Raw genomic sequence first — 9,195 nt, forward strand, 5'->3', positions numbered from 1 at the left:
AAGCCGGCTCGTGGACTACATAGAATAATAGAAATGGGTTAGATCAATATGTAAGAGCTAGCCAATAAGAGGCTGGAACTATTGGGGCCAGGCAGTGTTTAAAAGAATACAGTTTCCGTGTAATTATTTCGGGACATAAGCTAAACTAGCCATGTGGGTGGCCAGGTGCAGGGGACGCAGCCCAGCTGCTCTTATTTCAACACCAGCTGAGTTTGTTTGTGCAAACACTATATTTGTTTAAAGAGAAAGTTTTTGCTTAACCCCACAGGAATGTTTTCTTTAAGCCCAAAGCAAGCGATGGTCACAAAGGCCAATGAAACATCCATGACAGAACATTGCACGTGTTCTTTAATCGACGGCACACGGTTGCTATGGAAAATCGAGACATTTAAAGCTTACCTATACGTTAGCATCCTAGACGTTTTTTGAGTAACTGGGTACTTGAGTATATTTTCTTGTTGTTCGTAAAGCTACCTACTTTACTTTGGATCTAGCCCTCTCCCCACAGCCTGCCGAAAATAAACGGTTATTAGACTTAAGCCCAAACACAATATCGAGCTCTGTTCTTCTCAGAGAAATTTATATTTATCCAAAGACCGAGGGGAGCCATGCTGTTTTCTCCCCGTGTTGCCCATGTTTGCCTCCACCTATGATCCACAGCCCCTGAGACTCTAGGATGGTCCGTATCATCTCACTGCTGGGTTTAATCACTGGAGAAACATAACCAGAATTGTGTTTCCGAAAGAAGTTCTAGAGCCACAAGTAGGCTGGCATGCAGGAGGGGAGAAAGGAAACAGAGACGGCGGTTGTAGACACCGTGGCTGGAAGCAGGTGACAGATTCTCATGGCCTGAACTAAGGCAGCTGGAGTCGGAAGGGGATGGGTATGGCTACTTACGGAGGCAGAATTAATGTTATCTACATGTGGGGGAGGAGGAAAGGCATGAAAACAATTACCACATTGTGGATTAGGGCAACTGGGTAGAAGGCGATTTTCTCATACCTCCTAAGTACTGATAAGCGTGTTAAATATTTTTCGAGTTGACGTACAGATTGGGGATACATGTACAGACATAAAAAAGGAGGAAGACCAGACTGCCACAAACCATGATTACTTCAGCTTTTTTTTAAAAAATATTTATTTATTTATTATGTATACAATATTCTGTCTGTGTGTATGCCTGCAGGCCAGAAGAGGGCACCAGACCTCATTACAGATGGTTGTGAGCCACCATGTGGTTGCTGGGAATTGAACTCAGGACCTTTGGAAGAGCAGGTAATGCTCTTAACCGCTGAGCCATCTCTCCAGCCCCCTTGATTCTTTAATTTCATATGCCTTTGCTTCATTTGAACTTTGGTGGTGTAAATCAGTTTTATTTGTTTATTGAGGTGCTCAGGATTGGACTGAGGGCTTCACATGCAGGCTCTGCAAGCTTTGACCCACTGAGCCAGCCCCAGGTCTTAAGCAGCCCTGAAGTGCTTGAGAGTTCCCAAAGCGTCTATGCTCTTGTACACAATGGTTCACAATACCTAGAAGTCCCTCCCCCACTTTTTTTATTTTTTTTATTTTTTATTTTTTATTTTTTTGGTTTTTTGAGACAGGGTTTCTCTGTGGCTTTGGAGCCTCTCCTGGAACTCGCTCTGTAGACCAGGCTGGTCTCGAACTCACAAAGATCCGCCTGCCTCTGCCTCCCGAGTGCTGGGATTAAAAGCGTGCGCCACCATCGCCCGGCGCCCCACTTTTTTTAATTTTCAAATTCTTCCTTTTCCTCTTTTGTGAAGATTTCCTGCTTCCAGGCAACCTTTCTGTATCTTCTACTTAAAAACAAACAAAATAATAAACAACTATTGCCATGTCATATGTCATTACATTGTCTTTGTCACTGTCCTGTAGCTATGAAGAAACACCATGACCAAGGCAACTCTTGTAAGAGAAAGTATTTAATTGAGGGCTTGTTTATAGCTTTAGAGGGTTAGTCCATTATCATCCTGGTGGGAGCATGGCCGCACGCAAGTGCTGGAGAAGTAGTTGAGAGTTTTACACCCTGATACACACAAGTGGGGGGACAGAGAGACACTGGGCCTGGCTTTTGGAACCTTAAAGCCCACCCCCAGTGACACACCTCCAACAAGGCCACACCTTCTAATCCTTGCAACAAGTTTCACTCCTTGGAGACCAAACGTTCAACTATATGAGCCTATGGGGGCCACTTTTATTCAAACCACCACATATGTTTTTCATATTTTTCACAAGAACATTTGAAGGTCCTTGTGAATAAATACCTTCCTCCCTGAAGTTAATCTGGATCTTAGGTTTCCTACGATTAGCATTTATGATTCCTACTTTTATGACTGCTAATTTTATGCAAATGTATCTTGTCAACAATATGTGACTTTTTTGCATGTATTTTTGGTTTTTGTTATCATATATTAACTATACACAATAATGGGTTTCATGTTTATCTTGTATTTTTATCATATTTGCCCTTACATAACACTTTCCTGTCCCTTATTTTGCAAGTTTAAAAATGTATATTTATAAGGACCAAAGAGATGGCTCAGCAGTTAAAAGCACTCGTGAGCACACACACACACACACACACACACACACACACACACACACACACACACACACACACACACACACACACACACACACACAGAGTATTTTTATTTTTATTTATTTATTTATTTATTTTTTTATTTGGTTTTTTCGAGACAGGGTTTCTCTGTGGCTTTGGAGCCTGTCCTGGAACTAGCTCTGTAGACCAGGCTGGTCTCGAACTCACAGAGAATCGCCTGCCTCTGCCTCCCGAGTGCTGGGATTAAAGGCGTGCGCCACCATCGCCCGGCTCACACAGTATTTTTAAAATGTGTATGTGTGGACTGGGGGTGCGGTCCGGTCGGTCAAGTGTTTCCTTCGCATGCATGAAGCCCTACATTGCAGAAAATGGGTAAGATGGAATATGCAGGGATGTAGAGGGAGGAGGATCAGAAATTTAAGGTCATCTTCAGCTACACAAAAAGTTTGAGGCCAGCTTGGGCTATTTGAGGCCCTTTCTCAAAAGAAAAAGAAGACAAAAACAAACAGAAACTCAAATATGTGCATCTGGTCTTCAGAGTGAGTTTAAGCCCAGCTTAGACAATCTGGAGAGATTCCACCTCACACAGGAAGTGGAGGGAGGACTGGGAAGTGGCTCAGTGGCAGAGCGCTTGTCCAGTATGCGCGAAAACCTAGGTTCATAAATAAAACGAATGCAAAATAGTCTCTGCGTGTAAAGGGAGCTATAAGTAGGTACTATTTGGCTACTTACACTTTTTGCTGTGTGACAGTATTTTGTATGAGTGTGTGTATGTGTGTGCGTGCGCGCACGTGTCGGTGGCCATGCTCATGCCATGATCTGTGTGGGAGGACCCACAAGAATTGCTCTTCACGAATACCAGGCTCCAAAGCTACAGAGAAACCCTGTCTCGAAAAACCAAAAAAAAAAAAAAAAAAAAAAAAAAAAAAAAAAAAAAAGTAGAGATTAGTGTGAGGGCTGGGTCCTCTGGGAGCGTTCTTAGGGCTAAGCCATCTCTCTCTTCTTTCTTTGGAAGCTTGTGGAGAAGGGTCACCAGAAACAGTTTGCTTTCCGCTAGTGGCCTCATTTGTTTTCTGTTGCAGTGATAAACGCTGTGACAAAGAGCAATGTGGGAAGGGAAGTCAGGGCAGAGGGGCTCAGGCAGCAACCTGGAGCATGGACCATAGGGGGCGCTGTTTCCTGGCTTGCTCAGCCTGCTCTCTTCCGCAACCCAGGACCACCTGCTCGTGGATGGCACCACCTCCAATGGACTGGGTCCTCACACATCAATCACTAAACATGCTAACAGGACAATCTGATGGACAGAATTCTTCAGTTGAGGGTCCCTCTTCCCAGGTAACTCGAGCTTGTGTCAAAATGACAAAAACAGATAGCAAGGCCACCAGCACACTTCAGTTTTCGGTCTCAAGGGTATACTAGTTCCCTAGCTCAGTGCCATGGCTTGGTTTGCAGACTCTTAATCACCTGTCCCTTCTACGAGGTTTCACACTGGCACATTACGTCGATAACATTGTACTGTTTGGACCAAGTGAGCAAGATTTAGCTTCCGCCTTGGAGTCGCTGGTAAAGCATTTACATATCAGAGGATGGGAAATAAATGTGACCAAAAACTAAGGGCCTTCTACCTTTCTAGGAGTCCAGTAATGTGGGCCATGTAGCGATATTCCTTCTAAGGTTATTGTGCCTCCCAACACAGTGCTTAGTGGGCCTATTTTGATTTTGTAGGCAGCATATTCTTCACCAAGTGCCACAAAAAGCTTCTAGTTTTTTTAAATTTATTTATTATGTATATAGTGTTCTGGAGACCAGATCTCATTATAGATGGTTGTGAGCCATCATGTGGTTGCTGGGAACTGAACTCAGGACCTCGGGAACAGCAGTCAGTTCTCTTAACCTCTGAGCCATCTCTTCAGCCCCTAAAGCTTCTAGTTTTGAATGGGGCCTGCAACAGGTACAGGTTGCACTGCTGATTTTGCCATATGATCCAGCAGATTTGATGCTCTATTAGGCGTTAGTGGCATAGAGAGATGCTGTTTGGAGCCTTTGGCAAGTCCCTCATGGCTGAATCAAAGCAGGGGTCCTTGGGCAAGGCTCTGCTGCCGTAAGCAGACTATTCTCCCTTTTATGGTTTATTGAGACAGTGTTTCTTCTGTGTAGCTCTGGCTGTCCTGGGAACTCACTCTGTAGATCAGACTGGCCTTGAGATCAGCCTGTCTCTGTCTCTAAAGTTCTGGGAATAAAGGGGTGTGTCGCCATACCTGGTGACTGTTCTTTTGAGAGACAGCTTTCTTTTTTTTTTTTTTTTTTTAGTTTTTTCGAGACAGGGTTTCTTTGTGGCTTTGGAGCCTGTCCTGGAACTAGCTCTGTAGACCAGGCTGGTCTCGAACTCACAGAGATCCGCCTGCCTCTGCCTCCCGAGGAGAGACAGCTTTCTTGTCTGCTCCTGGGCTTTAATGGAAATTAAACATTTGATAATAGGCCACCAAGCTACCATGCAACCTGACTGCCCAACAGGGACTAGGTGTGTCTGACACACCCAGCTGTAAAGTTGGATTGAAACAGCACCAATTCATCATCAGAGAGATATGGCGTATGTGTGATTGGGCCTGAATGGGTCCTGAGGGCACAAATCAGTCACATGAAGAATTTGCCCAAATGTGCTTGGGTCTTGTACCTGTTATCATATCATCTGTCCCAAACATGCACCTTTGACTTCATGGGGTGTACCCTGTGATTGACTGACTGAGGAAGAGAAGACACCAGGGCCTGGTTTTGGGGTGGTTCTGCGCACTATGTAAGCATTACCCAGAAGTGGACAGTTGCAGTATTACAGCTTCTTTCTGAGAAAATCCTCAAGGGCACCAGTGAAAAATCGATCTTCACAGTGGGCAGAACATGAGGTCATACACACACTTGCGCATTTCGCTTTGAAGGAAAAGTGATCAGATGTGCAAATATATATCTGTGGACGGAGACTGTGCTTTTGTTTCTGGCTGCCTAGACCCAAATAATCACACAGAAACTATATTAATTTCAACACTGTTTGGCCAACAGCTTAGGTGTGTTCCTAGTGAGCTCTTACATCTTAAATTAACCCATTTCTATTATTTTATGTGTTGCCACGTAATTCCACATGTCTTGTTTCCTCTACAGCTGGCTGGCATCTCACTGACTCGGCCTACTCTCTATATATCTCTGTTTGGATTTCCAGCCTGGCTTTATTCTGCTAAGCCATTGGCTGAAATATCAACCAATAAAAGCAACACGTTTACAGAAGGAATTCCCACATCATATACTGATTCATGGGTTGTGGCCAATGGAATGGCTAAATGGAAGGAACATGATGGAAAAATTTGGTGAGAAAGACATTTGGGGAAGTATGTGGGTAGATCTGGAGGGCATCTCTTGGTGCAACCACATCCTGTGAATGATTAAAGTCATTGGGAAACTATACCACCACTCAGGCAGGATAGTAAGTGGTCCACACATTTCAGTAATGAAAACATGAGTTCCCCCTTCAAGTAAGGACTGGGGTCCTTGCCAAGGGTAGAGGAAACACAGAATAGGTATCATAAATAGCAGTGAAGGTCACATGACCAATTACAGACACGAGGCTGGTTATCACTGTCCTGTTTTGTTAAGAATAATGCGTCTTTGGAAGCACACAGCTGGTCAGAGTGCAGAGAACAAAAGTGTCTGTGGGGTTCTTGGTCATAAATGAGACTTCTACATCAGATCTCCTTTTCCCAAGGATCAGAAAATATCTTGGAAGAGGAGGCTGAAAGGTTGTGAGAGCCAGACCATGAAATCCCAGGCAAAAACAGTGTCATCTGGACGTGACAGGTTGGCTGCACTCATGAACTTATAGTATCTGTGGTTGCTTGAGCAAGACAGGCGCAAATTCAGGGCAGTCAGCATCCCAGCTTGGAGTCATAGAGGGGCTCACAAAGCCCTACCCTCAGTGGAGGAGTCATTTGTTGACAGAGGTTTCTGTCCTGCCCGATTCTGCAGCCATTCAGTCCCAAAGAAACACAGAGAGACCTACATTAATTATAAACTTGTTGGCCTAGTAGCTCAGGCTTCCCTTTAACTAATTCTTTTTTTTTTTTTTTTTTTTTTTTTTTTTTTTTTTTTTGGTTTTTTCGAGACAGGGTTTCTCTGTGGCTTTGGAGCCTGTCCTGGAACTAGCTCTGTAGACCAGGCTGGTCTTGAACTCACAGAGATCCGCCTACCTCTGCCTCCCAAGTGCTGGGATTAAAGGCGTGCGCCACCATCGCCCGGCCCCCTTTAACTAATTCTTAAATTAGCCTATAATCTCTGTCTGTGTTAGCCACGTGGCTTGGTACCTTATCAGTGAGGCGTTCTCATCTTGCTTCCTCTGCAGCTGGGTGACGACTACAGACTGACTCTTTCCTCTTCCCAGAATTCTCCTGTTCTCTTCGCCCACCTATACTTCCTGCCTGGCTACTGGTCAATCAGCGTTTTATTAAAATACAAGTGGCAAATCTTTACAAAGCGCAAGACCATTGTCCCACAGCAGCTGTTGATACCTGGTGGTTGCTGGGGAGAAAGAATGATTTTCCTTAAGGGTGTGGCTCTTAAAGATGGTAGGTTGGCCATCCTCCAGGGAACAACCCTACACTGTATGTATATGGGCAGCACTGAGTGGATTCAGTGAGTTATTAAAAACCAACCAACCAAACAAACAACAACAACAAGGCAGCAGGAGAGAGATTCCTTAGCGGTTAAGAGTGCTTGCTGCACTCCAGAGGATCTGGGTTCAATTCCCTGGCAGCTAACAACTGTCTAACTCCAGTTCCAGGGGATCTGATGCCCTCTTCTGGCCTATGCAGCTACCAGGCACATTCACACACATTAAAAATAAATAAATGTTTTAAAAAGGACATGAAGTTGGGAGGAAGGTGAGGCATTGGGGGTAGATTTAGAGGAGTTGGGGGAGAGGTGAGGTGTTAATAGGATCAGAACGCTTAGTGTGCGTGTATGAAATCCTCAAAGAACTGATAAAAAATACCACTCAAAAAAGACAGTAGCTACGTGTGGTGGTGTTCACATTTAATCTCAGCATTTCGGAGGCACAGAAGCAAGTTTTTGAATTCTGTGAATTCGAAACCAACCTGGTCTACATAATGAGTTGTAGGACAGGCAGAGCTATACAGTGAGACCCTGTTTCAAAATCTACAAAAAAAGAAAGTGTGTTTTTAGTTGTGTACAGGATAGCTAGGTGGAATTATGACGTTGTTGTTTTCATTTGGAAAGCAGGGTTGACTGGTGTCAAGGTGACAAAGGGTAAAAATTTGATAGTTAATCTTTTAGGCTGTCAACTTGATCAGATCTGGAATCAATGAAAAACGATGCTTCTGGGCATTTTTGTAAGAGTATTTTCTGGAAGGATTAGCTGAAAGAGGCCGGCCCTTCCCAGAGTGGGTGGCACCTTTTGGTGGAGGCCTAGACACAAAGTCCGAGGGAGAAGCAGTTGATTTTTTTTTTTTTTGCCAGCCTGCCTTACCCCCGCACCAGCGAGAGATGCCATCCTTCATTAACACTGGAACTCTGCTTTCTTGGCTGAAGACCATAGACTGAAGACCAGAGGCTCTCCAGGAATCCCCGAGGCCTTCTGGGACAGACGGGGACCACTGAGCTACTGGGTTTTCAGCCTGCCTAACGTTCAGAGAGTCACCGCAGAAGGTCAGTATGCGTTGTGTAAGCCAGTCTAAACATTCCCTTTGTAACATATATTTTTACTCTATCGATTCTTCTCCTCTAGAGTCCATGTGTGTGTAATGTGATTGATCTTGTTCCCCTCCGTACACATCTCTTATTCCTCTCACACTCTATGGATCCCCCTTTCCCTAACAAGCTCCTACTGTTAAGTCTTTTTGGGCAAGAGACCCTCTGAGTTTAATTAGGGTTCCTTGCTTGAGCATGGGTGGGGAGTTACTGACTGCACCATGGACACCTGATTCAGTGGCCACTTCAAATATTGCATTTTCTGCTCTGTTTCACACTAAGGCTGGAAAGTCAACAGAGAATGGACTGAGGTTTTTTGTGTTTTTTTTTTAAATATATTTTCCTTCTCATTTTTTTTTATTAAAAATTTCTACCTCCTCCCCTCCTCCCGTTTCCCTTCCCCCTCCCTCTCCAGTCCAAAGAGCAGTCAGGGTTCCCTGCCCTGTGGGAAGTCCAAGGTCCTGTCCCCTCCATCCAGGTCTTGGATGGAGGTTTATTTGTTCATTTTTGGTTGTTTGGGGTAGGGTCTGGATTTGTAGCCCTGGTTGTCTTCCAACTTGATGTGATTCCCCTGCCTTAGCCTGACTAGTACAGGGAATATAGGCAATCTGCTGCCACACCTGGTTCAAACGAACTGTTTTGTTGATGGTTGTGCATCAGTGCCTCACAGTTTCTGACTGTCTGATTCGGAGTAAATGTTGAATTAATGTTTGTTGAATAAAAATGATGTTTGATCTTACTTAATAATATGTAAGTATTATTCTCCTCTCTCTCTCTCTCTCTCTCTCTCTCTCTCTCTCTCTCTCTCTCTCTCTCTCTCTCTGTGTGTCTCTCTTTCTCTCTCTCTCTTTACACACATACTCTCC

At 44.3% G+C, this 9,195-nt stretch overlaps 1 protein-coding gene across 1 annotated transcript in view; it reads left to right on the forward strand.

The window, feature by feature from the left end:
• The first annotated feature begins 7,997 nt into the window (after nucleotides 1-7,997).
• LOC101985698 (17-beta-hydroxysteroid dehydrogenase type 6) overlaps nucleotides 7,998-9,195 on the forward strand; it is a 12,155-nt gene continuing 10,957 nt past the window's right edge. Inside the window, exon 1 of the mRNA XM_005371219.2 lies at nucleotides 7,998-8,287. The gene's annotated coding sequence lies outside the window, so the exon portion shown is untranslated. The remainder of the gene's footprint in view (nucleotides 8,288-9,195) is intronic.

The sequence above is a fragment of the Microtus ochrogaster genome, unplaced genomic scaffold (assembly GCF_000317375.1).
Source record: "Microtus ochrogaster isolate Prairie Vole_2 unplaced genomic scaffold, MicOch1.0 UNK99, whole genome shotgun sequence".
Classification (NCBI taxonomy): domain Eukaryota; kingdom Metazoa; phylum Chordata; class Mammalia; order Rodentia; family Cricetidae; genus Microtus; species Microtus ochrogaster.